The sequence below is a fragment of the Kryptolebias marmoratus genome, linkage group LG14 (genome assembly GCF_001649575.2).
Source record: "Kryptolebias marmoratus isolate JLee-2015 linkage group LG14, ASM164957v2, whole genome shotgun sequence".
Lineage (NCBI taxonomy): Eukaryota > Metazoa > Chordata > Actinopteri > Cyprinodontiformes > Rivulidae > Kryptolebias > Kryptolebias marmoratus.
In genome coordinates, this window is record NC_051443.1 from 4,311,890 (window position 1) to 4,328,305 (window position 16,416).

Consider the following 16,416-nt stretch of genomic DNA (forward strand, 5'->3'; position numbering starts at 1 on the left):
CATTTCTTGGTTCCAAATAAAGCAGCATTCACCTTAATGACATACAGTAAATAAAACTCAGGATAAGGCAAAGGGGGAGTTTATGGATCAGGAACTGTCACAGCTCAAGCGCCCTATGATCTCTAAAGCAGCCTTCTTAAAAACATTATGACTGCACTGTTGGTGTTGGGCTGCTGTGTTGAGACAGTGTTGGTGTGCACGCACAGAAAGAAATAAATTACAGGGTAATGATATTAAAAGCACAAAGTCGTTAAGATGCCAAGTTAAGGTACAATAAATCCAGTTATGGCTTTTACAGCCCATCCCCACACAGGGTAATTAAATTAGATTTATAAGCCATATTACATCAGCACTAGATACTTCATCCACCCTCAGCTCCAATACCGTCCCTCCTTTCGGCCCTGCTTTATTAGATGACTTGACAGCTGGCAAAAAAATATGGTGGAATGTTTCAAGTCCCAGCCTGCAGGAGCTCTGTGCTGGCCACTCTGTCTTTGGTGGTGACAGTGGTGTCCGCAGATAATATATGAAGTGCTCCACTTCTCTGCAGAACAAGGCAGTAGTTCATGGTGCAGTCAGACAGCTTCATCACCATCCTCAGCTGCTGCTTCACCACGCTGTCACCTAACCTCAGAGAGCCTCGTCCACATCAGTGGGATAGTTTAGATGTTTTCTGTAAGAATGAGACAGCAGAAGAGTGACTTTGCTTTCTCTTGAGTTTTATCTGTATTACAGTGGGTTGCAAAAGTATTCACCCCAAGCAGTTATTTTGTTTCTCCCTTGGAATAAGAAAAAATCTTATGGGGATGGGGGTCCCGTCTCCATGATTTTAGTCCATCTAACCACTAGACTTTTCGTCCTTTCTTCAGGGCCAAACTGCTGCAGCTCCTTCAGATTGGATGGGTGCTGCTTGTGTCCAGTAATCTTTAAACCACATCAGAGATTCTCTGCTGGATTGAGGTCTGGACTTTGACTGGACCATTCCAGGACATTTAACTGGTTCTCCACTGGAGCATTGCTTCAGCAGTGTTTTTCTATAGTTTACTCCATCTATCTTTCCTTCAACTCTGACCAATTTCCCAAGTTCATGCTATATGAAAGGGCAGCCCATGCTGCAGGGAGGGACACGATGAGCTGCTGAGATCTCGCGAGAGCTGTGCGTATTGTGTAAGTAACATGGCGGCATACTGGTAAAACAAACAACTCAGGTAAAATAAGCCAATATATTAAAACCAAAATATAAAAATACTTTCTTAATACTAACCTTTACCTATTATTTTTCAGTAAAACAAACTGGACCAGGAAATCTTGGACAGCTTGGAGAGTTACGTGAACGAGTGTTTTGACAACATCGTGATGGGCAAACCACAAAAAAACCCTGCAACTATGACCACACCAACTTCCAAACGCATTCGTTCAGAGTGCTCAACAAGCACATCCACTATATCTCCAGAGAAAAGCTTCACCGAGGTCCTGGACTCCATCGACAAGAAGCTAACCAGCCTGGATGCCCGGCTTGATGGAGGTTCTCCACAAGGAATTCCAAAAACTGAGGGAGTCTCTGGAGTTCATCCACGAACAGGTGGCATTGCTCGCTGCCGAGAACCGTACGCTGAGGGACAACGTTAAACAACTTACCGAGAGGATGATGCAGCTGTCCGGTGAAAACAGGGAGATGAGGGAGACCATCCTGGATATTCAAGCTCGGGGCATGCGGGACAATCTCGTCTTCTCCGGGAGGGCGCCTTAAGCTGGTGGGGAGGTCTCTTTGCCATCTCATTGCAGGTGCTCTCCCATGAGAAAGGGCTCTAATTAACTTTTCTATATTGTAGTGATTTTTTTTCTATTGTATTTCATTTAATTAGATNGGGGGGGGGGGGGGTGATCTGGGGGAGGGGTAGACTCAACCTGGGTGTCTTCTGTGGTCTGAGAGTTGTTTGGATGTTAGGGTGGGGGTAGCTTTCCCTCTGGGGTGGGGCCTGGGTAGACAGTCCTGGGTGGAGGCTGGGTGTCATTCGGGCGGACCTGGGTCATATTCCAATTCCCCCAGGGGTTTTGGGACACGGCGGCTCCGGTTCTGTCTGGGGGCGAGGTCTGGGGGGCTGTTTGGCTTCTGCGGGCTGGCTGGCCTGGGTGGTTCTGGGTTGGGTGGTCTTGGCTTCTCGGTGGGTTCTGTTTTTTTGCTCTGTGGGACCCCGTGCCAGGGCAGGGGTCGGCTTGCTTGTTGGGTAGTCCCAGGCTGTGTCTTTGTCCGGGGTTGGGTGTTCTCGCTGTGCCCATACAGATGTATGGTATGGTGTTACAGGGGCGTCGCTATCTCAATGGCATTGGCCTGGGGGGCTGTTGCTGGGCCTGACTCTATTGTTGCTGCCTGGCTGCCCTGAATGTTGGTGGTTCCGGGCCTGGGGGGTTGTTGACTCCTTCACAGTCTGGGCAGTGGTGATTGGTGGTGCTCCATGGTTTATTGTGTCGGCATCTTCCCTCGGCGGTGTGATTGGTGTGGTGATGCGTGGGGGGCTTGCCAGGCCCCATGCCACGTGGTGGTCTCGGGTTTGTTTGTGGGGCGGTGTGTGTGCCTGCCATGGCTGGGTGCCTGCATTTGGGTTAGCCCGTTGATTTGGGTTTAGTGGGACTTGTTGGCTTCTTCTGTGTCGGCATGGGGTGTATGTCATTGTTCTGCTTGCCTGGCTGTGGTCGTGGTTGGGTGCTTGGCTGTGGTTTGGAGCAGTGGAGGGGGTGATGTGACGGGTCGGGGGCTGTCCCGCTGGTGGTTCTGCAACGTGGGTCCTGGGTTGCCTGGGCGTGTTGGGTGTACACCCTCCTTGCATGTTGTACTCTTGCTGTGGACGTCGCACTGGGTGGGCTTGTTAGTTCCTTCGTTGGGGTGAGGGTGCGTTCCTGGTCGCCGTGGTGACCTGGCTCTGTGGCTGTGTGGGCGCTCCCAGCTGGTTCTCTTGTTGGAGTCCGGTGGCTTCTTTGACCCAGGGTTGGGTGTTGGACCGGGGGTCGGGTCTGGGGATCTGGACATCCCGGAGGCGTGGGGGTGCTGTGCCTGGCCCTGGTCGGTTCTCGGGGCTCTGTGCCTGTCTGTGGCCTTGGCCACCTGCAGACCCCTGGTAGGTCTAGGACAACGGGGGTGCCTAATGGGGTCAGCGGGGGAGCTGGCTCCCTGGGGGGACAGACTATCCTTCCAGTCCTTTCCTCCCCATCCCCGACCGCCTCTCTCCGCCCACTCCATCATACCACCACTCATGTAGGGCTTGAGTTCGCTATTGGGGTGCGAGGAGGGTCTCCAATTTACGCAGTCTGGTGGTGACTTGAGCCCCATATTTTATATACAACTTAGAGACTCTCACCAATAAAATTCACATGACACACACATTATAGGGTCCTGGGGTGGGGCACACCCCGCAGCATGCAGAGGGTGAGCTGGTCAGTCAGTCTCACCCCCGGTGCCTGTGCCTGTGCTCACTCCCAAATGTTGCATGTAGACACTTAGGATTCTAGGCAAGGGTTGGGGAGGTGAGTTGGCACTGCCTACTCTCTGCCAAGGCTATGTGGGTGTCAGCCGCTGCCCCATCTCCCCCATTTTAAATGCACTATATAACAACACGGGGTGTCGGCCCTCTGGCTCTCCCGGAATTGTTTGGGTCTTTAGGTAATGGCTCCTGGTTGTGGTGGCCAGCTCTTTGGCCGGGGGGCTGCCGGGCTTTGGCGGGGGGGTTGGCTGGAGGTGTGTGCCTGGCTGTCTAGCGGTGTGTGGCGGAGATCGGGGGTGTGGCTCTACTTTGGCGGAGGGCTGGCCGGTCGGCCCGGGGTTGCATTCGCTGTGGGGCGGTGCTATGTGGGTGGGGGTGTTCTGCCAGCGTGCTTGGGCATCTCTGGGTCTGTGGTGTGAGATTGGTGTGGCGCACGGTCTTTGGCGCGCATGTCCAGCCCTCCTCAATTACTTCTTCCTGTGAGGATCTGGAGTTAGCTCCGCCTTTGGGCGGCACCACTAACTCTTCCTTCCACAGCTGATCCTGATTTCTCTGATGAGCTGATCCAGCATTTAAGCCTCCGGCTGAGACCAGACCTTCGCTGGAGCATCAGACCTCTCAAGTTAGACTCTTAGCCACAGGCTCTAACCTCAAGTTGGTTACGCTGTCCTGAAAGTGTTTTTGTGTTGTCTGACTTAGGTTGCTGCCTCGCCTAGACGGTTACTCCCCGACGGGAACTTACCTGGGAACTTGGATACTTACCTTTGCTGGACTGCTGGATCACCTACTTGCTGGATCACTGTGGAAACTTTCCTCACCTCCTCTGCTACGTAGAACGCCTCCAGGACCTGTAAGAAACAAAGAGACATTATTCACTCACTCAACCAATCTACGCTGAACCGAAGATTGTACCCGAGACTCACCTAGCTCCTCTTGCCTTTCAGACTGCTCCTGATCCCGGCTCACTGTACATTAGTGCACCTTGTAAATAAACCTACTTACCTTAAGTTCTGTCTCCGTGTCTGGTTTTGGTTTAGCTCTCTGGACAAACAAACCTGGTTTCTTGTTAGTATGCTCCAGCCAAACCAGTCCTGAGCGTCACCAATTTCAGCTGTGTGGGAAGAGCTTTAGTTAAAAAAAAAAAAGAAAAAAGAAATAGCCATAGATATTTTCCGGAAGTTAAACCTTTTTGTTTTTGTTCTCTTCTCCTTGTTGATAAGTGCCACGCCAGCTAAAAAGGCTTATGTGGGTAAAGAGGGCCACCCTGGAAATGGCGGAATCCTCTCCCCGACCGGAAAACACTGAAGCGGCTTCATTATTGGCCCGACACAAATCCATGATTAATGCATTATGCGAAAGACAACAATCGGAAACAGGCCGCCTCGATCAATTGACTCTCCTAACTCAAGAAATTCATCAAAAATTATCTTTGTTAGTGCCCAACACCGCAGACTCCTCTTCCGCTTCCGTTCCGGCAGCGACGTCACTTCCGGTTCCAACTTCCGTACATTTCCGTGAGGTTTCCTCGCCAACTCCAGAACATTTCTCCGGTGAGATTGGTAAATGTGCAGGATTCCTTCTTCAATGTTCGCTAGTCTTTGCCCGCTCTCCGCAATCCTTTTTTGACGATTCAGCTAAAATTTCCTATATTATCGGACTTCTCAGAGACAAAGTGTTGAAGGGAGTTAGCCTGATAGCTCGGAAGCTATATTTAGCCTCCAAGCTATCAGGCTAACTCCCTTCGATCAATTCATTGAAGATTTTGAACAGACGTTTGGTGTTAGGTACAACGAAACCGAAATCACAAGAAAATTGTGGAACTTAAGACAAGGTCAGCGCTCCGTGGCCCAGTTTGCGATTGATTTCCGCACGTTAGCAGCTACGTCGGGATGGAACGAGCCGGCTCTGAAGGGAGTTTTTATCCACGCACTACAAGAACCGATCCAGGATCAGTTAGCAGGATGGGACGAACCACGTTCATTGGAGGAGTTAATCTCGTTAACGATCCATTTGGACAACCGCCTCCGGGAGAGACAACGAGAGAGGGGCAGTCGGACGTCCACCACCGGGCACAACATCAGATCCACGAAGACGGAACCAGGCATTATGGGGCCCAAACAAGAACCTATGCAAGTGGGGAGAGCTAAGCTAACTTATGAGGAAAGGTTAAAGCGATTAGAGGCTAGAGAATGTTTCTATTGTGGGGATAAAAGTCACTTTCGGGCTAGGTGTCCTTTTTTAAAAGGGCAGACTCACTAGGTGTCCGAGGGGTACTAGTGAGTAGTCTCTCTCAACCCCTCGGATCGCGTTTTCTCATTCACTCTACTATCATAAACCACCAATTTAAGATTTCTGTTCATGCCTTAGTTGATTCAAGGGCTGAACAGAACCTTATCTTGGAAGATTTAGTTCAATAGCTATAACTTAAGCCTGTGCACCTTTCCTCACCCCTCCCTGTAATGGACATATCAGGTCAAGTTATTACCAAGAATAGTTGTAAGGTTTCTAACCTTCAGTTTATATCTTCAGGGAATCATAGAGAGTCAGGCGATTTCTTGGTTTTCTCATCTCCCTCCCCTCAAATGATCTTAGGTTTTCCCTGGCTCCAAAAGCATAATCCCGTCATCAATTGGACAGAAAAGAGAATTGACTCTTGGAGTCCTTTTTGTTTGCAGAACTCTCTTCAGTCCGCCTTGCCGTTATCTAGCACAAGAGGTAGATTAGACCACGAGGTTGATCTTACTAAGGTCCCCTCCGAGTATCATGACCTAGCCTCAGTCTTCAGCAAGTCAAAAGCATTATCGTTGCCACCTCATAGACCATACGACTGCGCTATAGAGCTCCTTCCTGGGGCACCCCTACCATCTAGTCGTTTGTTTAATCTTTCCGTAACTGAGCGGGACTCCATGAAAACACACATCGAGGACTCTCTCGCTTCCGGCATCATCCGCCCGTCCACGTCTCCCCTCTGTGCTGGATTTTTCTTCGTGTAAAAGAAGGATAAGAGTCTCTGGCCCTGTATCAACTACTGGGGGCTTAACCAAATCCCGGTCAAGAACAAGTACCCACTTCCCCTGATAGACTCCGTTCACCAACAGCTCCATTCAGCAACTGTATTCACGAAACTAGATCTCCGTAATGCTTACCATCTGGTAAGAATCTGAGAGGGGGATGAGTGGAAAACTGCATTCAAAACCCCTCTCGGCCACTTTGAATATCAGGTCATGCCATTTGGACTCACCAATGCACCAGCAGTTTTTCAGTCCTTAATCAATGACATTCTAAGAGACTTTTTGAATATTTCGGTGTTTGTCTACCTTGACGATATTTTGATTTATTCTCAGGACCATGTGCAGCATCGACATCAAGTGGGAGCAGTTCTTCAGTGGCTACATGAGAACCAACTTTTCGTGAAGGCCGAGAAGTGTGAGTTCAGTGTTTCCACCGTCAGTTTTCTGGGTTTTATCTTTGGACAGGGATATTACCAGACCGACCCTGAGAAGATCAGAGCGGTAGCTGACTGGCCCATTCCCACCGACCGTCGTCAGCTACAGAGATTCTTGGGATTTGCTAATTTCTACCGACAATTCATCCAGGACAACAGCAGGATTGCAGCCCCCCTCACACAACTCACCTCCATAAAACAATGTTTCGTCTGGTCTCCGGAGGCATAGTCTGCTTTCGGTGAGTTAAAATCCCGGTTCGTCTCAGCTCCTATCCTATCCTGCGTCACCCTAATCCCAAACTTCAATACATTGTTGAAGTAGATGTCTCTGACTCAGGTGTAGGAGCCATTCTCTCTCAAAGATCCTCCGATGATAATAAGGTCCACCCATGCGCCTATTTCTCTCGTCGCCTCTCCCCAGCAGAGAGAAATTATGATGTCGGAAATTGAGAACTGCTGGCTATAAAATTAGCTCCCGAAGAGTGGAGGCACTGGCTAGAGGGTTGTGAGGTCCCTTTTATCATCTGGACCGACCACAAGAACCTGGCCTATTTGCAAACTGCCAAAAGACTGAACCCCCGACAGGCTAGGTGGTCCTTGTTTTTTGGCAGATTCAATTTCACCATCACGTTTAGGCCAGGTTCAAAGAATGTTAAGCCTGATGCCTTGTCCAGGTTATGGTCAACCTCCAGTTCCACCAAGGAGGAGGAGCCAATAATTCCATCCTCCCTGATTATAGGCGCACTTACCTGGGGTATCGAAAGGGAGATCCAGGAGGCTCAGCAGACGGAACCTGACCCTGGAGGGGGTCCTCCTGGCAAGACTTATGTCCCAGAAACTGTTAGAGCTAGAGTCCTGGACTGGCTACACTCTCAACAATTCTCCTGTCATCCTGGGGTAAATTGTATGATTAAGCTGGCAACCCATTATTTTTGGTGGCCTAACCTCGCCGCATATGTTAGAGAGTTTGTCACCGCCTGTCCCACTTGTGCTTGTTTCAAAAACAGCAACCAACCCCCAGCCGGTTTACTACAACCACTACCCATACCTAGTCGTCCCTGGTCACATATCACATTAGATTTTGTTACAGGATTGCCTCCATCACAGGGTCACACAGTCATACTCACCATTGTTGATAGATTTCTTAAGTTCGCTCACTTCATTCCACTTTCTAAGCTCCCCACAGCCTTCGAGACAGCAGAGATAATGACCCAGCAAGTGTTCCGGCTGCATGGAATCCCGGTGGACATCGTATCGGACAGAGGACCGCAGTTCACATCCCAGGTGTGGCAAAATTTTTGCAAGGGGCTTGGAGCTAGGGTGAGTCTCGCTAGGGGTACCATCCACAGTCTAACGGTCAATAGGAGCGCTGCAATCAGGAGTTGGAGGTGGCACTTAGATGTCTGGCCAGCGACAACCCGTCTACCTGGAGCAAGAAGCTCATATGGATTGAGTACACTCATAACACTCACATCTCCTCCGCTACAGGGTTATCTCCTTTCGAGGCTTCCCTGGGATATAACCCACCACTATTTCCTACCTTCGAGTCCGAAATCACTGTCCCCTCTGTGCAGGCCCACCTATGGAGGTGTAGGAGGATCTGGAGACAGGCCAGGAGGGTCCTTCAAAGAACAGCCGAGCAGAATAAGAAATACGCCGACCATAACCGCTCTTCTACACCGGGATACAAGGTGGGCGACAAGGTGTGGTTATCAACTAGGGACATTCCATTGAGGGGCACATCAAAGAAATTGGCCCCTCGTTTCATTGGCCCATTTCCTGTAGAAAGACTCATAAATCCAACATCAGTTCCACTCACCCTCCCGGCATCAACGCACATCCATCCTACTTTTCACATTTCTCAGTTGAAACCAGTTGTGCACAGTCCTCTGAGCCCACCTACCGTCCTCCCCCCTCCCGCCCGGCTAATCGACAATCATCCGGCGTTTACAGTAAATCGCATTATCAACGTCAGGCAGAGAGGCAGGGGTTTCCAATATTGAGTAGATTGGGAGGGTTATGGACCTGAGGAGCGCACATGGGTTCCCAGGTCGTTCATTTTAGATGCGACCTTGATTGCTGACTTTTATAGGGCCCATCCTGATAGGCATCTCAGATTGCCAAGGGTCGATCATTAGAGGGGGGGTACTGTGAGGATCTGGAGTTAGCTCCGCCTTTGGGCGGCACCACTAACTCTTCCTTCCACAGCTGATCCTGATTTCTCTGACGAGCTGATCCAGCATTTAAGCCTCCGGCTGAGACCAGACCTTCACTGGAGCATCAAACCTCTCAGGTTAGACTCTTAGCCACAGGCTCTAACCTCAAGTTGGTTACGTTGTTACGTAACGTTCCTGAAAGTGTTTTTGTGTTGTCTGACTTAGGTTGCTGCCTCGCCTAGACGGTTACTCCCCGACGGGAACTTACCTGGGAACTTCTGGATACTTACTTTTGCTGGACTGCTGGATCACCTACTTGCTGGATCACTGTGGAAACTTTCCTCACCTCCTCTGCTCCGTAGAACCCCTCCAGGACCTGTAAGAAACAAAGAGACATTATTCACTCACTCAACCAATCTACGCTGAACCGAAGATTGTACCCGAGACTCACCTAGCTCCTCTCGCCTTTCAGACTGCTCCTGATCCCGACTCACTGTACATTAGTGCACCTTGTAAATAAACCTACTTACCTTAAGTTCTGTCTCCGTGTCTGGTTTTGGTTTCGCTCTCTGGACAAACAAACCTGGTTTCTTGTCACTTCATGCTGCTCTGGCCTCTGGCCTGGGGCTGGTCTGCGGTCGTTGTAGGGCGGGTGGGGCGGTGGTGTGCACCTTGTGGTGGCGCGGGGTGGCGGGTTGTACTTGGTCTGGGTGGGCTCGAATGTGGGTCCCTGGCTGGTGCTGGCTCATGTGTTGTTTCATGGGCAGCCTGGGGTTGCCGGCATGGACCGGGAGGCTTGGCGGGCTCCCTGTTCTCCTACCCTGCTGGTCGCGCCATCTGGGGGATGACGACCCTGCTGGTTGGGTGTGCCACAGAGGATTGTAAGAGGAGCTGTGGAGGGGGTTGCGTCCTTTTTCAGGTCTGGGGCTGCTGGGGTTTTGGTTGGTCTGGTGGCGGCGGTGGGGCTGGGCTTGGTGGTGGCTGTCCCGGGACTGAGGTCGCAGGGATGGTGACATGAGTTTATTTATGTGTTTGAGGGGGCATGGTAGGGGCTGTTGGCCCCGGGTGCGGGCCTCCTGCCGGGGGTGCTTGGCGGTGGAGTCGTTCCTTTCCTTGTATTTGGATGGGAGTTTGGCGTGGTTGTGTGGCTCAGTGGTGCCTTCTTGGTTGCAGTTCCGTATGGGACTGTGGTGGTATCGTGCAGGGCTGCTACCTTACTATTGCGGCTTGTTGTGTGATGGGGGGTGGAATGCGGCGGGGCGCCTGAGGTGGGGGCGGTGTGCTGGGCTTGTGCTAGTGGTGGTGGAGGTGGATGGCTGGCTCGTCTGGACTGGGTGAACTCTTCCTGACATGTCTCTGGATGGGGTCGGGGCTGGTGGCTGGACCGAGGTTGTCCGGGTGGCACCTGCCTCTCGCCTTGGCTCATGGGCTACTTTGCCCCTACGGAGGAGGGTTGGGCTGTCTGCTCTTCTCCACACCAGAGAGAAGGGGATCATCTCCTGGGTCCAGGGGTAGAGAGAGTTTCTGTATATGAGATTGTGGGTGTGAAGGTGTGAATGGCTGTTTATCTGTCAGGTTGGGTTCTGGGCTGCCACCTCTCCTGGATCATCTTGGGCCCCTCATTAAAATGTGGTGCCTGGGCTGGGTGCCGGGGTATGTGCTGGGTTGCCCTAGTGGCTGCTTGCTGGGGCTTGGGTGCCTGGGCTTGGTCGGGCCACGGCTGGGGGGTGGTGCGTCTTTGGGGCTCGGGTCTCTCTGTCTATGGCCAGGTCTGCTCTGGCGTAGCGGGTTGCCGGTGGAGCCTGTGGGCTCGTCGCTGCGGCCCCCTGGGGCTTCTGCATCGTGGCTGCCGGGGGTCGCCTGGAGCTTGCTTCTGCTGCCCTCTTGGGTGGGGTCCAGTTGTCCCTGCGGGGGGCCCCCGGGGCTCCGGGCTTGGGGGGCCGCTGTGTGTCTGTGCCTCCGCTCTTTCTTGTGCCATCCTCATGTCCTGGGGGGTGGATCTGGGTCCTCACACTCACTACCAAATATTCCTAAGGAGAAACCTTGTAGATACATAAAGATACACATACATACATATCTAGATTCAGGTGTCTGTCAGATACACCTTTAGTTGGGCTGCGGTTGTCACTAAATACCCTCATGTATTACCTGGCTCTGTGTACTTTCCATTGAAGTTATAATTATCATCATATACTGCATATGCTTTTTGTTGTTGTGGATTCTTTGTTTTGTTTTCTCTTTCCGCAGGTCCCGTGGCAGAGTTCAAGGGTGTTGACATGTTTTATCTCTATGGTTTTTCTCTTCAAACCTTTTCCTCCATCTCTTTTCCCTGTTCTCTTTCTTCTTTCTCATCTTTGTGTCCATTACAATTGAAATAAACCCAAAGCAATTTCTAATAAAGTTTTATATACCAAGGGGGACATCATGGTGAAAGCCATGTTTCGCTTGTCAAAGCAAATCTGTTGGGCCTTACCTTGACATTCAGATGACAATTCTGAGTGCCACACAGCTGGACAAGACACGTTAAAAAAATAATAAAATAAAATAAAAAGCATGATGCCACCATGCTTCACAATGGAGATGATGTTCTTAACCTGATGAGAGGTGTTAGGTTTGCCGGCATGGCATTGTCTTTATTAATCATACAGTTAAATTTCAGTCTCAGCTGACATGTCAGGGGAGTATGCAATGTACTTAATACCTTTACTATCAATATAAATAAATATGGACAAAGTGACTCCGTTAACTGCATTTAGCATTGTTACACGTCATCCTGCCTGGTTGTTTCAGTGCACAACTGCATCAATGGGCAAAATTTACAAGATTTTCTGACAAGCATTTTTACAAATTAGTGTCCCATTCATTTTCACAGGATATAATGCCATAGAAGATGATGCCTTTTGCTTAAAAAAACCCACTAAGTGGACAATATTCTACACTATGTTCACTGTTCAGCTCTGAATGCTCTTCAATAAAAGGTTTTGAATCGCTAGAAGATGCACATGTGAGTATTTCACAATTTTTAATAAATAAATCAGCATGAATTATTTGATTACAATGCAAGTCAAATACATGTAGTGTCCTTGACTTGAACTCTGTTGAAAAAAACAGTGCTAATTAAAACGAAAAAAAAAGCAAGTAATCAGAAATAAAATATAGGATCGCCAATCATTACAATCACTGTGAGCGGAAACAAAATAGATATTTTTATGGATATTTGGAGTGTAAGATGACACTTATCTGACAACATCAAACTCCAAAAGAAAATAGAGACCTAGCAATCCTTGAAGGAATACATATCGCCCACTGTCCTTCACGCCAGTTTTAAACTACGGTCATCATATGATGAGAATTGACAGAATTATAGCTGTTTTTCTCAAATCTTTTTAAATGTTGTTGTGTGCAATATCAGTATCATGCAACATTGTGAGATCTTCTGAGATGTGCTAGAGGTTGGGGTATGTGTTTAGGATGAGTCTCAGCTACTACCACACCAAAATTTAGTTCAATATCTGACAAGGCAGGACTTGACAGGATTCAGACTCGCAACACAGCAACGAAGTTTTAAGGATTTTATTATGGACAAACTAAGCGCGGGACCAGAGGCTCTGAACAGCGCATTCACGTGACCGTCGTTGATTGGGACCAGAACTGGTAAGTCCTCCTTAGCTTGGTAGCTAGGTGCAGACAGGCTTGTCTGAAAGGGGCTGAGGCGAGAGGGGAAGTCCAGATACAGGTGGAGGGTCGTTACCGGTGGGTCAGAGGTCCGAAGCCAAAACCTGAAAGGGAGAATCCAAAGGGCGAGGTCCAGATGAGCGAAGCGAGGTCGGCAACGAGAGGTCAGAGTCCAAAGCAGTATCAGGAAGGGAGCAGGCAAGAGACGATGGTCGTGGAACAGGCAAGGGTCGAGATCAGGCATGAACGAGAATATAACGCTGGACATTTACTGGCTTGAAGGCTTTCAATAATCTGGCGCTTGAGTACTGGGAGCTGTGGGTATATATGGAGACAGGAACAGGTGAAACAGATGAGGCTAATGGTGTTGACATGAAAACGGAGGCGTGGCTTGAAACTGGGAGTAGGAAGTTAAGTGGCTGTGGCATGACTAGAAACAAGAGGCGTGGCAGGAACAGATGGAGCTGTGACAATATCTGTAGAATTAGTTCAGTTAAAGCCATTGATGGGTTCCCTAAGGTTGATTAGCTCCGAGGGCCGTATTGAAGTGGGAAAATTGATAGTTGTAGATAAATATCCATTAAAGACTGTTTTTCTTTCAACACTGTTTATTAAATTTCTAACTTTCTATATTGAAAATTACTAACAGATAACTCTCATCCTGGCACCTACCCCTAACATACAAGTAAAAGATAAATAAATAATAGAAATAAAAGTGCTTTGCATACACTTCCATACACATTACAAATATACAGAAGTCAAAATCTCTTTGGTGCTCAGTTCATAATGATCTGATAATTTTTACCTTTAACATCAGACAGAAAAGGATTTAAGGTTATTTCAAATGATCCAGCCTTACCAGCCAAAGTCAACCTGATTTTTTTTTTTTCCAGTTTAAGAAAATAATGGGCCTCTATAATCCAGCTTGTATAAATAGATGGAACTGCATATTTCTAATTTAGCAGTATTAGCCTCCTGGCCAGCAGAATTGTGAATGCAATTAAATTCTTTTTAGCAGAAAAAAGATCAAGAAGAATCAGAGCGATAACCTCTCCAGTTACATTAGATAACATAGGAAACATTTCAGACAAAACATGTGTGAGTAATTTTATGGCGTGCTGGCATTGTTCACACAGAGGGGACACTGTATCAGATATTTTTGTGAGCTCGATGTAGTATTCCACATTGCGTGAAACTGTGCCTAGCACAGATTAAAGATCTGTGTACTCCTTTTAAAGCCTACCTGCAAACATCATATTAGAAATTTAAAACCTGTTTCCCATACAGTTTTTAACACAGAGGAAAAGTTTGAAAGATTAGAAATATTTAAACATATAGAAAACAATCATCCCAATTGCTTTCACTTTGTTATAGTTCCACTAACAGTTGACTGTGAAATATTTAGTAGCAATGAAATTTTACAGCTGGACTTATTCCACAAGTGGTTTCCTACAACAGTACCACACTGAAACTCACTGAGCTCCTGAGAGCGACCCAATCTTTCACAAATGTTTGTAGAAGCAGCCTGCATGCCTAGGTGCTTGATTTTATACACCTGTGGCCATGGAAGGGATTGGAACACCTTAATTCAATGATTTGGATGGGTGAGTGAAGACTTTTGGCAATATATTTAATAAGAAGTGTGGGAAGATATAGTATTCATTTTGAAGGCTTTACTTCTAGCAGCCACAGAAATATTTAGAAGATACTACTGTTCAAATTTGTGTTTAATTCATGTAAGCAAAGACGGACAACCCTTCTTTTAAATATTAACCATTGTGTCATCTATGTACACCTCAAGATAGACAAAACCTGAATTGGATATGTTGAATGACAGATTATCAAGCAGATACTCTTTTGCATCTCTGGTAACACCAAATATCTCACTTTTGTCAAGAATAAGTTTATATCCAGAAATTGTACTGAATGCATCTAGGACTGAAGATTGTGTCAGGTCAAACAGGATTAGCAGAAGGTCATCACATACAGGGCCACCTTCAGCTCCACACAATTTCTAGTTATGCTGAATATATGAGGATGAGACTGTAAAGCAATGGACTTAGTAGGCATCGCTGTCTTGTAGAGCGATGTAGTGGAAAATATTCAGAGTGATTACTTTCTGAAAGTTTAATTTAAATCTGTTCTGTGGTTCATGATATATTTTGCTAACAGACCCACACAGCATGCGCAAAAACATTATCACCATTTTGAAATCAGTGGTGGGCAATAAAACGTGTAAGAAGTACAATAAAAAGCACCAACTAGTGATGTGTCAGAAAAACTTAAACAAAACTGTTGATAAAGTTAAAGATTCAAACACAATAAGCAGAAACACCAAGGCTGATGGGGGAGAAAAGGCCAGATAAAATAAAAAGAAATGGGGAAGATAAAAAGGAGTGGACTTCAGCCTGGTGTGGTTGATTTTAATGAGCTGTGGCACTTTTATTATCATTATTAATTAGCAGTTTTCAACTGGCGGGCTGCGATCAATAAGGTGGAGTGAAACAAATTTCAATGGGCCATTGGAATCAATCAGAAAGACTTTTTATCTGCATAACTGCCACTACGCTGCGCTCGTTAGGCATAACAGCAGGAGATGGAAGATTTGCAGCATTTATAATTGGAATGACGTGGCTGTGTGTGCAGACATTTTTCTTCTTCTGTGCACATCTAATCTCTGAAATTTGTCTCTTTGTTTTGCTTGTATTAGGATCTTTTTTTCTAACAGGGACATGCAGTATGAAACAGTTTTTCATTTGGGCATGCGCGTGTATCACAGCACACATGAGCACTCTAATCCCTTTCACTTCTTAATCAGACAACCATTGAAATTGGATTAGAGACTATCTGCTGCAATTCCACATTTCTAAGCAGGAGATGTTGTCTTTGTTTACAAAGCTGTGATTTTCCTCCTTGGGAGGTAACAAAATCTTTTGGGTTTGACAGGAAAACAACATGCAAGATAGTAGTGTATCTGAATATGGTGTCTATGGTATCCATACTGTAAGCATAAAATAGTAAAGCTGCCTATTGTTTTTAACATATAGTCACATCTTCTATTGATTCACCAATAAAACTAAGTATTAAGTATATCTGATAGAGGATTTTATTTTTCAAATTGTGGAAAACAAGGGTAAAAATAAGCTTTCAATAACAATGTTAGTATGCTTTGTGAGGATTAAATTGGCCTTAAAACACGAAAAACATTTTCTACACATTAGGGGGAACTATAAACACGTAAAGAACAACTGATTAGCTAGTTGCTTACTAAACATTGCATCCTGGTTGACACACAGGTAGACAGACTTACGGGTTCGTGGGAGGCAGACTGGCTTGGTAAGGTTGCAGATTATCCGCATACAGGTTACTCGGAAGGGAAGAAGTCCAAGGCGAAATCAGGAACTCTGATCAGGCACAAACACAAAGGATTATTAATTTTCAAGTTTAGTACAACAGGCAATGGCTGAAAAGGATTACCAAGAGCAATCGATGCATCAGCGTCGGACTGTTCCTCCAAACTGCCTTATGAACCCATGTGAGGCTGATTCTAATCTGGAGCAGCTGTGTGTTGTCAGGACGTCTGCCAATCAGGGAGAAAGGAGGACCACACCAGGCAGCAGGGAAGCAGATTGCCACAGTGTGTATGTATATGTATGTATGT

At 47.4% G+C, this 16,416-nt stretch overlaps 1 long non-coding RNA gene across 1 annotated transcript; it reads right to left on the reverse strand.

The window, feature by feature from the left end:
• Window positions 1-16,390, reverse strand: LOC112449855. Its single transcript, XR_003038401.2, has 3 exons — window positions 16,233-16,390; window positions 16,066-16,159; window positions 1-673 (listed from the first exon to the last, which is right to left on the reverse strand). It is a non-coding gene; the product is annotated as an uncharacterized LOC112449855 (long non-coding RNA).
• Window positions 16,391-16,416: the final 26 nt, after the last annotated feature.